Below are 24104 nucleotides of genomic sequence, written 5' to 3'. Positions count from 1 at the left end.
AGGTGCTCCCGGCGTTAAGGACCTTGCCCAAGGGCCCACACCGGACACTCTAGCTCTGACTGGGATTTAAACCCCCACTCTCCCATACAGTCAACAATGTAAACCACTGGCCTATACAGCTGCCTTAATGTGATGCAGTAATCTTTGAAAGGTAAGTAGGTGAATTAAAAATACCTCAGATTTTTACCCACCTAAGTTAAATGCATTATGTTGTCCCAACACAAACTGGTTTTGTTGGCTGAATGTAATTAAATTATGGAACTTTTTCCACCTAATATAAATATTGCAAGAAATAATTGTGCTGAGTCATCAACATAGTATGCAGGCCCAACGCAACTGTTGGGTCAACATAACAGTTTTACATTTGCTCAGCACATTTATTTCTTGTGAGAAAAAGCGTTTAAAAAAAGTTAATTTTATTAATTTTACTAATGATTTTATTAATTTAAGCAAACAAGTTTTTTTGAGTGTGGCCGAGTCAAAGCCCAGACCTTAATCCAGATGAGAATTGTGCTGGACCTGAAAAGGGCTGTTCGTGCCTGATCCCTGTGCAACCTGACAGAGCTTGAGCAATTTAGCAAAGAAGAATGGAGTAAAACTGCAGTGTCCAGATGTGCAAGTCTGAAAAAATTCACCTTCCCTCTGCTCCTTGAGTCAGCTTCTGTTTATCTCACAGAAACCTGTATTCATTTCAGTCTGTTTTATTTTCAACTACAAATGGTCATGATTACATTACATTAGTTTCCCCCACTGACCATCATGTCTACATGTATTATTAATCTTAATGTGGCTTGTTGTCATTTCATGCTCTGTTTGATGCTCTACATTTATATGTCAGAGGTTTTGCTTATATTCTCCATATATGGAGTCTTACAATAATATTGTTCTGCTCTTGTAGAGTAATTGAGGTTGGAAATTCCTCCAAAGCAACATGTACAAGGAGTGACCAAAAGTTTCTCACATAGTTTGACTGATTATTCCAGCAATGATGACAATGACGACACTGTGTGTGTGGGGGTGTGTGTGGGTGTGTGGGTGTGGGTGTGTGTGTAATTATGAGCCATATTAGAACTGAGCCACAATCACTCACAGATGAATGAATTTAACTGACCCAGGAGTTGACCCTGGCACAGTCACGCAAGTGTAGGCACACATATACATGCACTCACACATGTAACCCCACGCACACACATATTTGTACAGCTCAAGGCGATACGACACCCTTCAATAAGAAGCAGCTGAAGAATGGGAGGTCTGCAGTTCAATCACAGTAATCTCCTCTCAGATGAAGACCCACAGCAGAGCCAACAGAAAAAAAAAAAACATTTTAAACCTCAAGGTTGTCTTAAAGACAAGGCGAGACCTTGTTGTAATCCCTGCCACATGGCAACGGCTCCATCAATCAATTTCAGACACAAAACACTCAACAAAATGATAACCCTGGCCTTTATCCATAAATAAACAAATCTATAACCTTGTTCCAGATCTTCACTGTGACATCTGAAAATCCCTGTGATTTTCTGCAGTGATGAGATATCCACAGCAAATACAGCTGAGGAAATTTTAAAGAAGTCTGCTGTTTATTTCAATTTTTTCATCAATACCAAAGGTAGTAAAATGGGTACTTCACGACTGATGCTTCCTCCTCTTGATTAGAAAAAAAGTGCAAATGTGGTGAGAAATGCATTTGTGCTGGTCCTATTCTAATCAGACTTGTAGAGCTTGTGTGAGCAGACACAACAACATCCAGACTGAAGGATAGTGACACCATAAATATAAATGTATGTGTGGCACCCTGGCTCAGAAATGTATATAAATGTTCATGATTATGTTTTATTATCTAACATTATGGGTAATTATGATTGGCTGAGAATCACAGAGCAGATGAATTCTATTTCCCTAGTTGTTCCTTAAACACATATTTTGTGTAATAAAAGTATTATGATAATTACACACAGGAACCTCATCCATAATTAACCCATTATACCAACATGCTCATTATAACCATCTTACTAAATCTCTGCCACAAAGTCTGCTTAACCTTTACTGTAGCTCTAGTCATAGTGTTGCAAAAGAATATTTCCATGGTTACTGTTTTGGATAATTTCATATATTCTCAATGAGACAGACACAATTATTGTTGTAATTTTCAATTCCAGTGATACCGTAAGGAATGGAAACCTGTGATTTTCTTTGTGGAAAAAGTGATGGATATAAACTTTCACAGAATGTTGTGTCCTAACGATGGAAGAAAATTTAATTCTTCATAGTAATCAAAAATCAAGATTGAAGATTTTCTTCTAAAATAAGCAAAATGCAGCTCTCTCCAGTTTGGACTCACGCTAAAGAAAACTGATACAGCACACATGAGACACTAGGCTGGTTCACATTGCTGACATTACAGGAGAGATAATCCTGGTCAGGGCTCAGTGAGTATCCAGTGTGGGCCCTTGGGGAAAGTCCTAACGCCAGGAACACCCGTCCCAGATGTACATCACTTTGGACAAAACCGTCTGGTGTTTGTAACATTGTAACTAGACAACTCAGCCAGACCGTGAAACCACACACTTGCTGTTTGTAGGATTTAACAGAGGCAATGTCCACAGACTCAAATCTCACATGATCTAATGTGACTTCAGAAGAAAAACAAATATCGAACATATAGCCTTAGTTCAGGCAGGCCACAGTCAAGCGCTGCTAGAATTGAAATCAGCTGATCTCATGCAAGCCCTCATCAGCTGACAGCCAGCTGATTTGCTCTGAGCACGCCATTGGCTAATTGTTCTCATGCTTCCTTATTTAACCTGCTCTTGCTTGGTCGCTGTCTCTGCAAACTGCTTTTGCAACCCTCCTCCACCCCAGCTCCTCTTTCGTTCTGCTTACAACTTAATCAGTGTCATTCTGTTGTTATTGAGGCCTTCTCTGCTCTGGGTTTTTTGCATCTTCTCTCCCTGCGTTATACTTTCCTTATCGCCAAGAGCAGGAATGTATGGTGATCCTGATGATGCTTTCCAGACAGGCTTGTGGGAGGGCAGGGGGATCCCAGAACAGCCACAAATATGAAAAACAGCAACAAGTGGTAATTAATAGCTGCTAATAAAGAAATATTTATAGCTGAAAATCGTGTGTTTCTTGACAAAGTGGTCCTGATTTAAATGGAGGATGATCAATGTCATTGGCTTCACTGTGGTATGATGTGCACAAGGTGTTATGGAAGCACTCTTATTGTTTCCATAATTCCACAAGCTATTCATCCTTTTCAAAACACAACTTGGCTCAGGGTGCAGTTGTGTTTTGTTTGCTGTAAATGTGTTTATTTGCTGTTGTGGGGATTCTATATGAGGCAACCTGACCCGAAATTGTAATTATCACCCATTTGATATTTACTATGTGAGATTAGAGAGGCTAAGTCTGAAGCTGTAAAATCGCCTTGTTGACACCACACACTTGAGATTTATTTGGAAAATACATGGTTGCCACACACCTCAAATCAGGCCATACCCCTTCAGTATGGTGGGGGAATGGGGCAATCAGGCCCCAAATCATCTAGTGTGTATCCAACCTCACGCCGCAGAGCCCTACAAACAATGTGATCATAACTTTTTACCTTAAACCACGTGTAACAACATGTGTGCAACACATCTGAGCGGCCTCCCAACAAGAATGCTTTAAAGCTCCGACAGCTGTGAGTCGCATCGAGTTTAAAGACTCACCCCTGTGTCTGGATAGGTGGTCCAGCCCAGCTCGGAGGTAGACTCTGTTGTGTCCAGCAGCATCACTGAGAGAAGGCAAAGAAAGAAAGAGAGAGATAAGGAGTGAGATTACAGTCAAGACGAGCCACTTTCAGTTAATGCTATTGATCTGTACTAAAGAATTAAACTCAAACAGATGAGAAGTGACTGTGAAACTGAATTTCTAATCATGAGTTCCCAAGGCATGGATCACAGGCTGATTCTGATAGAGTTGAAACAAATGTTGAAGTTGAGGAGAACTTTTTTAAGTAGGAGATTTTACAATCAAAGAGGCATGGGTAGTTAAAAGCAGGTCTACTGCTGGGAGAGCAGGTCCAGGTTTTGTCCACATTTCTCTTTGATTTTCTCCCGCATGCAATAAAATGAGGAAGGGCTCCAGCTGTGTGCATCCGTCAAACCCAATTACTCACTTTGAGTCATGATGTGCTTTGGCACAACTTTCTAGTTTCAGAAAAAAATCATCTGATTGACCTGATGGGGTACTGTGATTAAAGGTCACATTTTCTAACTTTTTAAAGGCCACAGCAGTCAGTGTCACATGTCGTCCAATCCGAGCCAGCTGATGTGTGCAAGGAGAAGCTTCTCAGTGTCCATACGTCCAACGATGGTTTCATTTTGCTTTCTTTTAATGCACACACATCTACTCGTTTTAAATGATGCAAGGTAAATGCACGAGGACGGGGTATGACTTTTATGATGGAGTGTTATTTCGCATAATTTGCTTTAAGGTTTAAGTGCTTTAAAAAGCAAGCTGGCAAAGAAATCACTCACACAGACACACACACTCGCGCCGGGTGACTTTAATGCTGAGTGCTGCGTGCTGACACATGGCAGCTTCCCACACAAAACTGAAGCCCTTGAATTTTCCATTAGTATTCCTAACAGTGGTGGCTGCCGTTTCTTCAGTCTGGCACAGCTTGTGTTCATTTCAGTCAAGGAGACTCCGATTGAATCACGCCAAAGTTTGACGCACACAGAAGAGAAACAAACATACAACTTCAGGTTTAGGATGCTCGCACAGATGGAGCTGTGACAGAAAATCACACACTGCCAGATTTCATCAAATGCAGCTCGAACACCTAAAGAGCTATGCAGGTAGATACCTCGCTATGTTTGCAAAAATAAATAATTCTCTCATTTTTGTCATACAACTTTTATACTTTTGTTTCTATTTCATGTCACACAACAAGTCACCAGAGAGCAGGAGGCTTCTTTTCTCTCTGACAACTGCACAAAGAGACATTATACTCACAATCACCACACACAGGAGGATGGGATTTGAAAAGGTATCTTGTCTCACCAGTGGCCTGGCTCATTTTTTATTTCTCAGGTGTACAGGCCTGATTCCCTTCCCTGTCTCAAATCAAACAAAAAATAAGAAACTGATATCATTCATGGCTTGTATCCACCCCAAGCTCCCTGTTCTCAGACTGCCATGTAAACAGATTTTTTTTAAGGATTATACTCACAGATGGAGACCCTGCAAATCTGCCCTGCAATCCTTCATTTCCCATCTTTTTCTACCCCCCTTCCTATCTGCTTCACCCAATAGCCGGTCTGGCCGTCAATCTTACCAAATTCACACATTTTCCGTGGAAGTCCTCCAGGATTTGGAGTGATATGTATTGTATCAAGAAAAGAAATATAAACTCACTGTGACAGTAAAGAATTATGAGTAGCCACAGACATCAGAATAAATAGTTTTTAGTGCTGCGTATGTCTGGACAGACCGGCTGCTGAAACCTCAGAGCTGATCAGGATAAAAATCAGCCACAGTCAGGGGACTAAATCCACCAGGCCAGGATGTCCAAAGCCTTTCAGAAGAATGATGATTTTCCATTAGGGACACACCTTTACTGCATTGTTCAATGATGCAACAGCAGAAACACTCAGATCGCAGCATATTAGATGAAAAATAGTGCTGTCTAACACAAGCATAGTCCTGCAATAAACCTTCAAGAAAGTTATGGTTAATTTCCTTGGAACTGTTAGAGGAAAGTTTTTGGTAAAGACACCCAAACATATATTTCTTCTCTATAACAATTCTGCAAACTAAACTTTAGTATTTGCTTACATTGAATACCACTCTAAAATTAGCATGATTAAAACAACGTGCATGACCCTCACTGACTAATATCAAACGTTTGTCTGGGAAATGTAACTCAAGATATAGTACAGTACAATATCATACAATACATTACAATAGGTGATACGGTGTGACACAATACAGCACAATATAAGATATGATACGACACAATACAATCCATACGTTACGATACAATATCATACAACATATATTATACAATAAAACAATGTGATATGATATAATATGAGATGAGAATCCTTATAGTATGGCACAACAGATAGGGTACAGTACAGTATAATATACGGGATGATGACTGAAAGCTCTATTGACAAATAGGGCTGTTGCAGTTCCTTTTGCTGAGTACCAGAGAAGAGGAAGAAGTGAAGGAAGAATAACATAATTAAGACTGTGCAGGAGGCAATGAATTACAATAAGGGCCAATCCCATTTCTACCCTTTAACCCTTCCCCTTTAGCTACCCCTTCTCCTTGCCCCATGAAACAGAGTTGTAAGGGGTAGGGGTTAAAGGTTTACTCTGGGCATTTTTGTGCCTCCATTTGATAGAGGAGGACAGTGGATAGAGCCAGAAACAGGGACGAGAGCAGGGAAGAGACATGCAGCAAAGGGCCCCAGGCCGGACTCAAACCCGGGCAGCCCGCGCACACGGGGCGCACCCCAACCACTTGGCCACCTGCGCCCCCAGTTCCTCCTCTTTTATCTCCTGAGTACGTTCCAAAGTTGTAAAGGGATGCTACAGTGTAGCAGCATTAGTTAGCAGCACTGTTCACATGGCCAAAAAAAATCAGCTAAGCTGGCCCGAGCATACTGCAAAATAACAACACAGGCAGACATAATTTATACTAAAGTTGAGGGCAGGCTGCAGTATGAACAGTTTTAATATTCAGTAGCTTCTGAGATTATCAACCACAATACAACATGGTGTTAAGGCCTTTTCTACTGCAGTTTTTTTTTTTGGCATTGCTGCTTGACATGTTGATGGATGTAAACACTAAAAACCTGCATATTCTGTTGCCAAATTTATAAAAATTAATTTACATTTGGCAACACATTTGAATAGAAACCCCTCTGATGGCTGGAAAAAACCTGTTTCTGTGGGTTTTTGTTACATGACATGGATGACCTAAAACTAGTTTAATCGATTGCTTGACTGATGAACTTACTCTCACCCGATACCATGCAAGAGACCGTGTCTGAGGCTGATATAACCCTATCAACTACTGCAGTTTTCAGAGGATGTATTTCATTGTAATGCATTACACAGTCAGGTTTTTCTTTTGTTAAATCAAACCTTGTGGTATAAATGGGCTGGACAATGAAATAAACTTACAACAAAAAGTAAGAAACTTTTTGTTTGTAAGATCATTTCTTTGTTGTAAAGTATTTCTTGGCAATACATCTTATACTGTTGGTGGTAGTCCCTGATAAACCCCGCTCTGTTGGGGCAAGAGTTGCCATCTTGGAGGATAGAATTCAGTCCAAGACTGTGGAGATATAGCACTCTGCCTCTGGTCACAGAATCTCATCTCGATATCACTCTGCATTGAGATTCCCTCCAATGATGACCAGCCTCGTTTTCACAGTGAGGGAGAGATCGCACCACAATGTAACGGCACATCACCACCTCCACTACTCTATCGATGCAGCAGTTAGCACAGCATTCTCTGCTTCTTCTCCTAACTTTGACCCTATGATCCAACAGCTGTAGGCAGAATCTGAACATAACATCCCTCCTCATGGTTAGATTGTCAGCACCTGGGATAACAAGAAGCTTAAAACAAGACCAACAGTAAAATAAGCTCTTTGGCATTGAGAAGATCTGGCTAATTTTTCACAGGCACAACCCACAAACTCAGCTCTGCTGCTCATCCCCCTAATGCATGTTCCTTACAAATGTGGCACCATTTAAAAGGGAAATAAACAGGCTCTCCAACAGTATCAGATATATTGCCTTGAAGCATTGTTACATTAAGGAAATAATCTACCAATCACAAATGTCCATAATTTTTGTGCTAACTTTAAATTCATCTGATAGCATGTGAGATGATGTCAAAACAGTAAATTAATTTCTTTCCAAGCTCTGTCTTCATAAGAATCCTGTCACTATTTCAACACAACTGAACATCTCCATACAAATTTGACACGAAGAATCACACACAATTCTGACCTAATTAAGTATAAACCTCTTTATATCAGATGAGACCACATGCACAGTTTCTGCCAATGTGTCATTCCAAATTCAATTAACCCTCTGCTCCAGGGCACGTTCATGCATAAATAAAATATAAATTATTTATAATGAACTATTTAGGCATTAATATTTATGCCTCCACTATTTAACTTCTTGTTCTGCAGCCTTGGGGGAGCACGGGTCCTCACGTCGCCTGGGCTCTCTCCCTGACAAACCTGAACACGAGGATTACATCGAGGGCCATTCAAACAGCTTCATGCATGTCTCATTGCGTGACATTAGCATGTTGAATAATTCACCAGGACATCCTCAGAAGAGGAAGCATTGAGTGCGGAGTTACACACACCTTCCAAGGATTAGCCCCATCATGGCTGGATGTTGTGTGCGGGACAAAGATGAACAAAAGAGAGAGAGGGGTCCACTTGGCAGTTAAAAGCCCCTTTATTTAACTCTGAGACGACAGCATCTCTGTTACTCGTCCATCTACCAGCTCAAGACACTCAAAGTTTTGTCCGCGACAGTTTGAAGAAGTGCTGAGTCTGCAATCTGGACCTGAGTGCTGTTAATGCATGCTGTCTAACTGCCCCTAGCTGGTCTTTTACTCACTCTGTTTCTTTACCTCCACCCTGTCCCTTGTCCCTCTCTGCGTTTGTGTATTATTCATTTAAAAAGTGACATCTCTGTATGTTGAATAAGGAGATACTCTGCTCTATTATTGATGCTAGACCTGCTGTTTGTTTGGAAAGAGCTTTGAAACTAAAAGGGGGAGACAATGGGATAAAAAGGGCAGGAATGAGAGGAGGAGAGGATTGTTTGTGCATATGAATGTGCTCTTTTTTTGCAGTGGCGTGGGTGTAGATGCTCTTTTCTGTTGTGCAGAAGGTGACCTGCATTAGTTCACGGCTGTCCCCTCTGCCACTCGAGTGTTTCACTTCAGCTGAGTGACCCTCTCTCTCTGTACCCGACACTTTGCCTTTCAGTGTGGCCATGCATACGCCGACACTCTCCAGTGCTAAGTGTAGTGCCGTTGTTCGTGTCACGCTTCTTTGACGCCAGATGTAGGCTCCTTTTCCAGGCGATGGAGCCTTCACAGGCAAATTTCTGTGTTAATATTAACGTAGGCTGGAGGGGTGTGAGTGCATGAGCATGTAATATGCCTTAACACCAGAATAAATGTACCTGCAAAGAGTGCAAAGTGTCACTGAGCCCACGGGTAACAAGGAGTAACATGCGCACATTTTCACAGAAAATTCCCACAGTGTCTGCAAGCATTTTCAGCCGAAGCCCAGTTGTGTTTTTATCTTTTGTCCACTCAAATACAGCCATTCTTTTTATGCTCCAGATTCTCCCGCCCACAGACAGTCAGTCAAGGACAGGCCTACACCGAACCATCATTACGCAAAACCACAGCGAGAGAGTGATACGCCAAGACTCAGAGGGAGCAGGAGGAGGGCGGAGGAGAGGGGAAGAAGGGGGATTAACGCGATTCCAGAAATAAGCATGCACATGTCAAAGGGAGTTGTCACAAAAAAAATTCTAGTATGCTGAAGCTGAATGAAAGTGCAGCTGCAACAAACACTACATAAGCCAGGCTGGATGACAGGCAGCAACAGGCACAGGTAGGAGGACACCACACAGAACCTGACTCCTCTCTGAGACGCTTGATTAAAGTAAGTCTTTTGGGGTATTTGTCTGAAGGGTGGTTATGGGTGACTTCATCTTGAAGGAATAGTTCAAAATTTATGGTTAAACACTTTAAGATTGAGTAATATAAAAGTTGCTATTAGGGCATATTCTCAGGCCTTGTCCTGATACTCAAAGGCAAAGGGAAGGTCTGAATGTCACAAAGAGGGGATATTGGTATTTGGTGGAATCCAGTGGGCATTTCTGAGAATAGGACAAGACTGCAAAGACAGAAAAACACGAAGGATCCCAATCTAGAGCCAGTCTGTGATTTGGCCAGAGAGAGCTGCAGAAATATGCATCATGTAGCCGATGCAGATGGATATATTTTACTATAGGGATATATATTTTTTACTATAGGGTTTTTGGGTTATTGCCATAAATTAGCCCTGTGGGGGAAAAAAATGACACTTGCATTTTTTTCCATCAAGAGAGTCCTCCTAAATAAACAGTACTTTCAGTTTTTAAGCATTAACCCAATCACTACAAGAAAAAAGCTAATGTTAGGCAATAAAAGAACTACACAGATGACTGACTTTAACATCGCCACAGCCAAGCTTCCAACTTTTATTTCATCCCTTACCTCTTCTATAAAGAGGACGGCAAACTAATAAGTGTGAATCAGAGGTTTAGACCATAACAGGTCAGGTATGGGGGCATATGCTGGTTTGACACTTTGCCATGTCAAACTTGGTCCTGTACTGCTTTGGCCTCCCGATGACCATGCTCCAGGCCTGCATCAGGCCCATGCCCCATCTCTCCAGGTATCCTCCCAGCTGCCCCCTCCGTGACGCACCGGCGTCTGGACCAGCTGCCTTTAAAAGCACAGCTGCCAGCAGCTGACCCTTCCCATCCCGGCTCTCCTGAGCACGTCAGCATTAAACACACAGTCTTGCCAATGATGACCCAAAAATGCGCCAAAAATAAGTTATCAAAAAGGAGTCCAGTCAGCACTTTTGGCCTTCAGCCAACATCAAGTCCTCATTAAGAGTTTAGTTGGACAGGAAGGATCAAAGACCAAAAGACTCTGACTATTGTCCACATCCTCAGACACAGGGAACGCCACACCCTCTTGCTAACTGAACCCATCGCCGCATGCATGAGTGGTCGACCTCGGCCCTGCAATCAGGGGATCAATGGATTATACTGCAAAGGTAGGTAAACTGCTTCACAACTTCCTACTCTCAGCATTCACACAGATTTGATGGCAGCATCCAAGGCATCCCCAAAACACACCAAGTGAAAGGCAGACAGATGAGTGTTCATATTTGGTATGATGACATTTAATCATTATTAAAGTCATAATCATTAAAGTACAGTATGTCCAGCTTTATTTAATTTCATTCAATAAACTTTTAAAATATTGTAGTAATATCTTACCTGAGGCATCTATCCAAAAACTAAAAAAATCCCATAGCTCTCAAGACAATGTAACCGGACGTGTCAAAAAGCTAAGATCCATCCATCAGTCTTCTTCAGCTTATCTGAGGTCAGGTCACAGAAGCAGCAAGCAAAATAAATCAACCAGACATCTCTCTTCCCAACGTTTCCAGTTCCTCCTGAGGGATTCCAAGGCAGATTTGACATGTAATCTATCTCTCTCTCTAGCAAGTTCTGGGTTTTGCCTGGGCTCTCCTCCCAATTGGATGTGCCGTGATGTGGAAGACCTCCACAAAGGAGGCAACCAGGAGGCAAACTGATCAGATGTCTAAACCCCCTTGATTGGCTCTTTTTGATGTGAAGGAGCAGAGGCTCTACTTTGGGATTCCTCAGAATGTAACCCTCTCCCTAAGGCTGAGCCCAGAAAGCCCTCCACTCCTGAGGAACCTAATTTTGACTGCTTGAACCTGCAATTTCACTCTTTCATTCATTGCCATAGGTGAGGGTTGGAACATAGATTGACTGGTAATTCAAACTCTTTCCTCCCTCTTCACCACAACAGTACAGTACAGTGCCTGCAAAACTGCTGATGCTGAACCAGTCCACCTGCCAATCTCATGGTCTCTTCTATCCCAACCCGGGAAGAAGACCCCAAGATACTTGACCTCCTTCACTTGGGGCAAAGACAAACTGGGAACAATCCTCCGTTTTATTGGCAGAGGACCATGGCCTCAGACTTGTGCCTACTCACGCAATGAGACATGCAAGAAGCCACTTTGCACTCAGCTGTAAACCGTCCCAGTGCCTGCTGCAGGTCCCCAGCCGAGGAAGCCAGCAGAACCACATCATCTGCAAACAGCAGAGACGAAATTCTGAGGTCCTTGAACCAGAAACCCTCCTCCCCCTGACTGCACCTTGAAAATCATAAACAGAATCAGGGACAAGGGGGGAGCCCTGGCAGAGACAAACATTCAGCGGGAAGTTGGGAACATTTCCGACTTTGTGCTGAGAATGCAGGCACAATTCTCACTTTGATTATACAGGGACCTGATGGCCTGCCGCAGTGGCCCCTTAACGCTGATTGGTCCTGTCACTTCCTAACCGGGCCCAAACGGTTCAGATGGGAGCTTTGCAAGATGGATTTGCCAGTGAGAAATACAGAAATGGGTGAATCCATCTGCTTGGTAAGGCTATCTATCTCCTGTATTACCCTTTAAATAGATTAAAGATAAAGCCTAACAGATTTTGAGACAGTCTGTCCTGAGTGCATCCATGATAGTCCTCTAAGTTGTGTACAGAAAGGTGACAGAACTGGAGGTGTAAGAATTTAAAAAGAGAAAAGAAAAGTTCAAACCCAGCTTACTTTCACACCGTTGCATGCCCAGTAAATCACACTGTAAAGCTGGTGTGAAATCAGAACATTTGTTTTGGAGGGTTTTGGTGTTGAGACATAACAAAATACAAGAAAGCTGTAATGGAAATTTGGTATTTAGAGCTGTTCGATCTTTAATGAGAAGTTCTGATGGAGGGCACTGGCATCTGGGGAGAAAGAGGTCAATTACATTGGCAAACTGGTTAACAGAAAGCTGCCACCTGCAGCCGCTTAGCATAAAGTCTGATAAAGGTGTACAACTTGCCTTGCTTGAAGCAGAAGTAACAACAGCACCAATGAAACTCAAAATTTGGCAAACTATGTGCCATTTGTTGAATCTCTTAGAAACAAAGATGTCCAAATAAACCATTTGCAAATTTGTGTAGGGTTAATATTGAATATTTCTTGATGGAACAGTTTCGACAAAGCATAGCTATATGAGTGGGTTTGCAGTAGGGATGCTCCTAGCAACACATCACTGTTGAATAAATGCATTTTTTACAATATATATTTTTGAGGCTTTTTATTCCCTCATTGATAGTGGAGGATGGTGAATAGAATCGCAAACAAGGTTGAGAGAGTGGGGTAGGAAGATGCAGGAAAGGAGCCACAGGGCGAGATTCAACCTGGGCTACCTGAAGCCTCTCAGGACTGATTTGCCATCAGTTAACTGTTTACACAAGGCCAAAATAGCAACAGTGTAGAAACAGCTATTTTCTAGAGTCACAGCTCTGTTGTTAGTGTGTGTGTGAGCTAGAGCCCGACCGATTGATCGGCAGGCTGATTATAGCGTATCACAGATTAATCAACATCGGCCAATATGTAGCCGATATATTAACCCTTAGAGCTCACGTGGCACGGATCTGTGAAAGCTCTCTGTTGTGCCTTTCTAATCATGTCTTCCAAACATTCGTAGCTCTTACAGAACATTTTCGAGTGAGCCCTGAACTTGGCTGACTTTCTGGAGTCTCTGAGGACAGTGTTGTCCTATACAACAATACGTGACACAGTTTATAAAGATGTTGATAACTTTTGAACCAAAAGTCATAGAAACTAACTCTTTCTTTCCTCTGAAAGCTGACCATTTTGCCGCTTGTTTGCTACCATCCATGTCTCTGTAGCTCTACAGGACGCCGTTGTAGCGAGCCCTGGAACTTTGGTGACTTTTCGGGGTGTTAAATCCACAGCGTTACATCGAAAATAAGTATCTTTTTATCCATTTTTAATCCATTTTTGATCATGTACTTTGACTTTCTTCAGCGGGCAGCCATATTTGTTGACATGCAAAGCATTGTGGGAGTTGTAGTCGACCAGTTGCATCTCTACTGCTTGGAGGAGTAGAGACACAGGAGTCGAGAATAAACAATGACAAATGCAACTCTTAATTCATATTTCCATCATTATCTAATAAAAGACTATTATACAGCGTTTTAAAGTCGTCTAAGTTGCATCTTTGTGAAATAAACAAAGATAGTATAAATATAAGAATTTGTGTTTGTGTACAGTATATATCCTGTGTATATCAATGTTCTTATTAATATATATATATTGATTATTGGCCAATATATCGGATATCGACCGATAAATCGGATATCGGCTTTTTTTTAGCCCCCAGTATCAGTGTCGGCATCAGCCCCTAAAATCCCATATGGGTCGAGCTCTAGTGTGAGCCCAAGGGCCCTTTGAAATAGCTTACTAGGGCCCATTGTTACAGCCTAATGCCACTCTGCACATCTCTGGTTTAAAGGTCTGGTTTGTGAATTTGGCATAAGAACCAGGCAAGCTGTTTGTCTTTAATTTTCAGCCTTTATGCAAAGTGTGGCTGTAAATTTAAATTACTGTGGTATGACATCTCTCATCTACATCTTCATGTATGAAATCCAAATGTTTTCAGAAGTGTGGAGCCATTTATTTACCCTGTTAGGGTATTCCAACACTTTCCACTTCTTTGATCAGAGGAAACATGATTTCATAACAGTTCAGACACGCCATGGAAGAAAGATTTGGACCTACAGTAACTGGAGTTTTCTTAAAAGAAGCAGTCATGGCAGTTTTTAATGAGACTGACCCAATAAATGTGTTGGCCAAAAATCCTGTGGAAAATAATCCTCAATGGTGCTGAAGCAGAGCAGTTTGTCCCTCCTTCTGCTTAATTGTTCACTGGAGGAAAATAATGTGTGCAGAGTGGAAGTATGAAAAATAAAAGAGGTGTATTCAAAGAAATTTAGATTTACAATCAAAAACAGACACTGCAAAGAATCTAACCCCAGCTATGTCCAGCTTCAACAGCCATTTAGTGAGGAGGAATGCAAAGAGATCAGTTTTCTGCTCTTCCATTGAGTCATTTCTAAATGTTGAAGCCTTCAACAATCACTCTCACCCTGTTCACTCGCTGCCAACAAGCAAACTGCCAAGTGTGGCTTTAATATGAAACTCAACCCTACAAACTACATTCCACACTGTCACAGCAGTCCATACCACACGTTCATCCTTCACTTACATTTTGGCTCTGACTTATTGCCTGTCTGCACAGGCGCATTATCAACAGCGCTCCCCTCCACGTCGCTGAATGACTCAAAGCAGAGTCCTGGCCCGCAGCCGCCTCAGGGCGTCAACCTATCGTACCACAAATGGCAGATATGTGATTCATTTGAGGAAAAGTGGCCTAATGTCATTACTGTGCTCTCAACAGCTAGAGAAAATTATCCCACTTTTGAATATCACATGTGAAAACGCTGCTAAAAATAACGCCTGGTCAGAGTTAAGTGTTGCCATGTCAATGATGGGGATGCTGCTTCCTCCTCTTCCCTCAGGAGCATTATTTCTGTCTCTCTGCAGAGTGGTGCACATGCAGGCTGGATAAGCTTTCAGGGCTGTTAGTGGCATCCGTCCTGCTGTGACAAGCATGCCGTTTGTTTTCTTATCACACTTTCTGTAATTTATCTTGTCCTGAAAGGGCGGATTATTACACCCAGGGTAACGACAGTAATCTGTCTAATTAAAATCCTGTTGGAGACAGACACCGCTGATGACAGGAGAGAGGGTCAACGGCCTTAATTTGAGACAGCGGCCCCAAGTTTATAGGAGCTGGTGTGTCAGATGGTGTCATATGAGTGAATTTAACATCCTGTCAGTCACCTCAGTACTTCAAGTAAACCTTCAGGGGATTACTTCTAACTTTTACTTTAGTGGAATTCAGACCAGTCATTACACTTTGATCCTTCCTGGATCAAATAGTGCCATTCCTGAATTAGAATGCCATTATACAATTATCAAATTAAGCAACAAAAAACTGCAAAAAAAAAAAAAAAAAAAAAAAAAAAAGGCCAGATTTGATTTGATATGATAAAGTTTTTCCATTAAACAATATGTCCAACAGACGGTATCAACCTGGGTGTTTTTCAGCTGTAAAAGTTGTGCTTTGTAGATATTTTCTTCCCAGTTATTATGCCTTCCCTGACTTTTGCTAATGAGGAAAAAGTAAAATAACAAAGACACCAAACATAAACTAATTACAGAAACTGTCACAAACTTCATGATTAATGTAGAGCAATGCATAATGTTACAAGCTCATCGGGCAGAATTTAACTTAAAGAAAAATGATGCACTCACATTATCAGTCTGTACTATAGTCAAGCGTGTCTGACTCCCAAAGTCCAGTTTGCTGAACAAGTGTGAGTGCTCTGTACCCTGCTTGAGCACAGGACATGTCCTTGGCCTCTGCATGAATGAAAGATGTTTGCTTTGGCATGGTAAGGATGCTCATAAATGCACACAAGCATGTGTGCAATGTGGACATAACTGATATGACCATTCCTGGAGACTATTATTTTAAACAGTGATTGAGTTTGAGAGGGCCATTTTGGCCAAAACAACTCAGAATAAAGCACTAAGTCAATAAAGATGCTGTCTGGGTTGTTCTCCATTCTTCTGAGTCTGAACATGCTTCTTGTAAACAATGCCACACAAGTTGTGTTTACATAGAAGTGATGACATAGAAAAAGTAACCATGCTCAGAACCACTTATACCTGGAGCAGTGTGAGTGCAGTAAGCCAGGGACCGGGTAGCACAGTATTCATGCATTGTCATGCTACAGGGCAACTGGGCCACTGGACATAGTATAAATTTTATTAGATTTTATTTTTAAGAAAAAAACTTTATAAACTCTTTGAATAAAATATAAATAATTATAAGTACATACATATTCACCCACTCCAAGTCAGTATTTAGTAGAGGCACCTTTGGCTGCCATCACAGCACTGAGTCTGTGTGGGTAGGTCTCAATCAGGCTTGCATATCTGGACACTGCAAATTTACTCCATTCTTCTTTGCAAAACTGCTCAAGCTCTGTCAGATTGTGCAGAGATCAGGTGTGAACGGCCCTTTTCAAGTCCAGCCACAATTTCTCTATTGGACTGAAGTCTGGGCTTTGACTCGGCTACTCCAGAACATTCACCTTGTCATCTATAAACCATTTCTGTGTAGCTTTGGCGGTATGCTTCGGGTCATTGTCTTGCTGGAAAATAAGTCTTCCATAAAGCTGTAGTTCTCTCACAGACTGAATGAGATTGTCTTTTAGGATTTTTCTAGATTTTCCCACATTCATTTTACCCTCTAACTTTACAAATCTTCCAAGGCTGGCTGCCAAGAAGCATCCCCATGGCATGATGCTGCCACCACTGTGCTTCACAATGAGGATGGTGTGTTTGTGTAGATGTGCAGTGTTTGGTGTCTGCCTAACACAGCGTCTTGTCTGACGGCCAAAAAGCACCATTTTGGTCAAACCAAAGAACTTTCTTTTACTTGACCATGGAGTCTCCCACATGCCTTTTGGTGAGTCAAGACTTAAAATAAGTTTTCTTCAACAGTGGCTTTTCTTAAGAGTGGAAATAATAGGAATCACATACTTAATCACTGCAAGTTGGTGCCACTTTCCCTCTTATTGTGCTTTTTCTTTTAACTTCTTTCCATTATCTAACAGTGTTTTGCTGTGTTCTATTTTTTACTCCGATGTCAGCTTCTTTCCTAGCCAGTCATCTTGCAGCCATGCTTCCCTCATTCATGTCATAAGTACCACTTTGAGAAGCCATGAAGTAGTGATAATTTTGGACAAACTGACAGAGAAATCTGTGTTGAGCTCCTTCCTTCTGTTTTATCTGAAATATTTAGCACATGTGATTTTAAATGGTATCACACAAGTAAAGATGATGTTATATAATCCTACCTGTATTTTATCCTGCCTCCAGTGTACAGACTACAGCCTGTATCTTTAGGTCTAAATCAGGTCGAGTATCCTTTTCCAGTTGTGACATAAGTTTCACTAATGATACATGGTTCATTTCCACACAGTTCAGTGAGCATTGCTGCAGCTCTGCTCATCCATGACGAGGAGAGCTGGAGGGGCATCAGGTGTGCCTCCTGCCACAGCCTCCACTTCAGCCAGTGTGTGTTCATCCAAAGTGAACACGCAATCCTCGACAGAGATCCAACAATTTTGGAGTGAGGCATGTGGTGTCACATCAACACAGTGCATCAACAATGCATGTGGGCGAATTTGTCAACACTTACAAAGGCAGTATGTGAGTGATGAATCAAACACCCTGCCACTCACACGCTTTTCAGACAAACTGAGCTTTTATACTCATGACTGCAGGAAATTAAGGATTAAAGTCACCCTTTTTATGGCTTCAGATGTATAAAACAGACAGTTATAGGTGCAATATCATATTTCAGAAGCAGGTTAAACCTTAGAGACAGGCAGTAAGCACATCAGTTAGCCACTCGGTCCAGACAAACAAATAATACTGTGATCAAAGCTGAGGCAGACAACAAATCCCTCCTCCGTGACATAACTAGATGTTTCAATTCATGTGGATTTGTATGAAAGTCCATGCTATTGGGTTAATACAGTATTACAGGAGCTCTATTTCAATTACACAAACAGAGTCAGTAGGCCAGCAACACCGTGCAGTCTCCCTCTCTCCCTCTCCGTCGTCCTGTCTCATCTCAGTCCAGGCCATCTGTTACAGACGCAGCTCTAATAATGAGGCATGAGGTCGACATATACGTTACCTCTGTTAAAGAATATATTCTCACACACACACGCACCTCGCTTGTAAACTAAAGCCAAAGGGAGATGAGCGGGAACAGGTGCAGCTCTTTCTGACGTGGTGCAGCCGGAGCCTTTGGAAGTAATTGCGTGCTGACTGCTGGAGCCCTGTAAAGTGTTTGGGACAGGATGTGGGAGCTGGAGCTATGTATAGGCAGACGCTAAAGCATGAATGCACCTATAAGAGTACACATGCTCATGTAGAGATACACACACGGTTTGAGTCATCAAATTATCACCAGGTTTCTGAAGTCAGCCCACTCTGAACTAACACCTTTCATAGACAGTATTACTGACTCCCCTACTTTTAATCGTACTTAGAGATGCTCCTATCAAACTTTTTCTTTTCCGATACTAATACAGACAATTGAGAACTGGCCTATAATTGGTACCCCTTTAATACTAGTGTGATTTAAAATATTCAGTATTGATGGAAAATATTTAAAGCGGACATATTGATAGCTTTGATTTGCAACAGTCTCAGATTGCTCAAAAATGTTAGAACTATTATCAGCAACATCGCATTCTGGTATCTGCACCAGTATTGATACTGATATTAATGTCACTACATTTTAGGGTTGTTATGACACCAAAATACAAACTTTGATCCAATACAGGTACAAATCAATCATTTGGTATAAGCAGAGGGGCAACACTGAATCAATAAAATTGATAATAATTGATTATTAAAAGTGTTGACTAATTTATTTAGCAAGGAGAAATGCTGATTAACAAATATTTTCCCATGACAGAGAGGAGGTGTTAGCAATCTAAAAATTAGGGATGCGGGGTATTGGATTTTTGCCTATACCAGATTATGCTGTTGTTTCCAAATCTATTTTAGCAGCTAGCTAGGAGAGTTGTAGTGGACTTCAATGAGTGGGTGAATCTACCTGTGACAAATTCTCAGATGAAGTGGAACTGTATTTAACACAGAATCATGTCATGTAGAAAGGTATGGATCATTACAGCTGATCGTGAAAGCACCATCTCACTTCCCTGTAGCTGAGTGTTCATGTTTGAGGCGTTCTGGCTAATCAGCGGCTGAAGTGTGGGAAAAGATATCAATGAGAGAACAACTGTACTGAACCATCCACAGTTGACGCATTTTTATTTCTCCAGGACTACTCCAAATAAACTACCATGGTTGGATTTTACTGTTTTTGTGTTGGTTACAGTTGAGATCATCAGTTATAAGGAGGACAACAATGGGACACCTGATGGTAAGACTAAATTTTTAGTTATAATGCAAAGTTTTACCATGGTGTCTATTTGATAGAGCACGGGTTAGTGATTTGTTTGGACATTTTGTTGGTGTTGATATTTGGCTGTTGTATGTAACTTAGCTAATGTAGCAGCTAATGTATTAATGGCTAATTCAGAGCTTACACTGCTAATGCGATGCTAGGTGCTTATACAACAACTTAAACAATGTCAAACCTAAAATAATGCCTCTCTGCAGTCATTTCCAAAGCCTAGTCATGAGTAATAAATGTTGAGCAGGCTGTAATAACAGGATAACAATGACTCTAGTTTACCGTATGGCTCATTTTATTACAGTGTTGAACTTGGGAAAGTGTTCATAAATAAAAATGTGTCCCCAGGCCATTTAAGCACAGGCATGAAGCTGTATTGAACTGTTTCTGTTTCTGTTTTATTTGTGTTAAATGCAGGTTATTAGTTACATATGGTTGTCTAAAGCAAATGTCAGGTAGTTGTTCTAAATGGACAGAATTCTTGTGGAATGCCCGTCATTTTGGCCAGTTAACACAACTGTGTTAGTACTAGTACCGGTGTAGGCATGGGTACTTATTGGTACGAGGATAAGTATCGCTACTGAGATTGGTACTGGCAACAGGATTGGTGCTTTTATTGGCATGGGTAAAAGTATTGATACTGTTTTTTATAACCTAATCAAAACAAGTCTGAAATTTTAACTCATAATTAACAATTGGAGAGCACAACAATAGAGACATATACATTTAAGACACATTGATAACAGTGCTGGAAAGAGGGGGGTCTTGGGGGAGGGCAAGGGTCTGGCTGTCACATCCATGAGATTATGAGTGACTGGGGGGGGGACAAATAAATAGTCACAGAAAAAAAGGGTTATGCAACTTATTATTCATTTGTCCCCAGCCTTATTTCCATATTCTTTTGTTTGCGGGAGCTTGTTAGGCCACGGCACGCACCTGGCATTTCCAAGCCAGCAAAGTCCTATCTGTTTTGCAGAACACAAGCATCAACACATACCCTCAGCTTAATCTAGACACAATATAAGAACACAAAACAAACCCAAACACACTCACAAGGATGTATTTTCAAAGGGAGATAGGTGGCAATTATTCAGCGGGTCCCAAGCCTGAGCGCAGCCCAGAAATTTGGAACATATCAGACTTTTTCTAAGGTGTTTCTGCAGCTTTATGTGGCACCGTTTTACATGTTTTAAAAGTGTCCAGCATTCCCAGAGAGCAGCTCCAGAAGCATACCAAGAGTCCATCCTTCACTTGTGGACTCATTACGAGCACATGATGGGATAGGAGCACTGTGCAAACTCTTCATCCCGCTCACACCCACTAAGCACACACACGCACAGGCTCAGGGTTTAATGTGAATAGTATAAAAAGTTAATTTCTTACCTTCCTCAGCTGAATTAGGCTGGAAAAACAGACAGAGAGACAAAACGACACTCCACATCTCCACTACAGAATGACACTGACAGAGAGAGAGAGGGAGGGAGAGAGCATGAAAGAGGGAGATAGAGTGAGTGTGTGAACGAGCAGGAGAGAGAGGGAGAGGGGGGCGAGAGAGGGGGGTGGAGTCTGTTTGCTTCTTTTATCCTGGTGAGGAGAGAGAGAGAGCGAGGATGGGGGGTGGATGAATGAATGGATGAGGGAAGGAGAAAAATATTTACAGAGCTGCACATACAACAAGTACACTGCCAACTGAGGAAGTAAACAAAACACTGTTGTCACAGCGACGGGTGAGAAGAAATCAGAAAGAGTGAGAGGAAGAGAGTGGGAGAGTTTTCTTTTTTTATGGCAGAAACAAAGCCAGAGGAAGCAAGACAAAGTCATCAGTGCAGAGTGACAGTAGGAGAGTGAGGTGGAAAAATTAATAAACAAGTATAACTTGTCTCAACAACTGTCTAGACATGCCTAACTACAGCTCTCTTCTTATTCCTCACTTACATTTTATGAAGGCCGTCTGGCACACCAATGGCGTCCCTCACATGTCTGGACACTGTGCTAACTCGCCTTTTTCAAGCTGTGGCATGTAAGTGTGCCCAACTTCCTTTGAGCTCTACCTTTTATGGAAAATGAATGGAATTTAACACATTTTTGGATGCTCGCCATCCTTCATGTGGTTTGAGCTTCCTCTACATCATAACACCCCCCTCACTACCTCCTGCCCCTCCACTTCCTCCTCCTGTCTCACCTCGCTCCTCTGTCTCTCATCATTGCTCATCCAGACAGCATCTTAAGGCACTAATGCTCACACGAACAAACTCACAGAGCTGAATAGCCCTCTGGCCCATGAATGCCACTCGCTGGTCAGACTACGGTACTGCAGCTTGTTGATGGGCTTTCATGCCCCAGTTCACTGCATGAGGAAGACCTCAGTAGACTCTTGCAGGGAGATGCTGCAGCCTCTTGGCTTGACATAGTTATAAGATGGCCCCATTCCCAGCCAGCCAGGGGCCCTTTACCCAGGGCTCTTCACTCTGAGGGGCTGAGGGGCAGGAAGTGATATGGAGAGAGAAATGGATCAGGGTCCTCGAGTCATTAAAAGTGCAATTAAAACTTACTAATCCATTTTCTCCCTATTTTTAAGCAAGAATTAGTCCACTGTGCCAGCCTTAATGGCATATTCGTCTTTATGCTTAAAAAAAGATTATTTTTGGGGCTCTTTTACCTTTATTCAGATAGAGAAAGAAGAGAAACAGGAAACATGAGTAGAGAGCATGGGGAAGACACCAAACAGCGCTGAGACACAGAATCGATCCCATGACCAGTGCGTTGAGGACCACAGCCTTTGTAAATGTGCACCCACCCATTTATATTCAAAGTTTAATTCCTGTTCATTGAGAGCTAAGCTAACCAGAGTAAAATTTGTTGTTGTGTAAGCATAATTGGCCAATAAAGCTGATTTTTGACAACCCCTTTGAATAAAGTAGTACAGCCTATCTCACATTTGTATCACTCTTCATGAAAATCTTTCCCATAGAAAATTAAAGTGAAGCTGTTTAAGAAGCATGGTGTACATCACTTCATCTTACACCAACCCCCCTACAGTGGTTATTGGGACAAAAAACACTTAAGACAAGAAAAATCAACCTCATTTTAATGGTCTCATTTGTTTAAGTAAATCATAAATCAGGATTGAATTCCCTCTGATTTTTATTCAGCAAAAAACTTCTGACAGGAACTTTAAAGACTAATATAGGCCTCTTATTACCACTATTCAGTTTATTGCTGAGCTGCTGATTTCTTTTTTCCTATCTTTGGTCCTCTTTCTATCACGCTGCTTTTCCACGTACAAATATTGCTTTTTGAACAAATAAAATGTGTTAAACGTAGAAAAACGTTAGAATTTAAATAGTAAAAATAAATAAATAAATAAATAAATAAAAATAACACAAAAACAAAGTTCACATGTTCGTTATTAGTACTTACTCTTTTCAATGTCTGCCATGAATAAATGTCAATAAATTCTTCTCATTCTCACAACTCAGTGTTTGCTTCAGATTAAAACTAGCTCCCTGATAACTGTACTACTATGCAACAGGAACTCCTACTAGCGCCAATTTGACATATTAGCGCCAAAATTAACAGAACTTCAGTAATAAGCTACCTTACTCCAGTGAAACGGCGCACTTCCTGTTTTTATCTCCTAAAGCATAATGGGTAATTTAGAATGAAACAGTTTGCTTAATATGAGTATATTCTTTAAAAAGCAATTAAAGCAGTTTAACAAACTTACATAAATTAGAATCTGGTTTGAAATTGCTTCTCGTCAGAAATTAAGATAATTTGTCTCAACTCATTAATATGATTTTTGGTCTCAATTTTGTGAAATTTTGCTTAATTAAAAACAGAATTTAGCAATATTTAGACCAGTGACTAATACTTGGACATATCCTTTGTAAATGAAGAAAAAAATATATATATAACTATATATTTATATATCATCTTCCTGAAACATCTGTCAAGCCAGATAAAGCCTGCTCATTTTGGGCCAACACCCCTGGTATAAAACATTAATGTTACACCGTCAAGTCCCTTGGCATTGTGTCTTTTGCAGAACAGTCTAAAGAAAAGATCATCTGTTTATTCTGTCTATTCAACAAAAGAAAAATAAAAGGAACGAAACGAGGAACGAAAAGAGCCATTTCTTTGTAAAAGACATCACTGATATCAGAGTGCAACCCAAATGCTGTAGCAGAAGAAGCGAACGGAATTATGTTTTTTAAACTCGTGGCTTTATTTCAGTGTCCCAGGATGACTCTACAG

The sequence above is a fragment of the Cheilinus undulatus genome, linkage group 8 (assembly GCF_018320785.1).
Source record: "Cheilinus undulatus linkage group 8, ASM1832078v1, whole genome shotgun sequence".
NCBI lineage: Eukaryota > Metazoa > Chordata > Actinopteri > Labriformes > Labridae > Cheilinus > Cheilinus undulatus.
Note: the sequence above shows the minus strand (reverse complement) of the source record.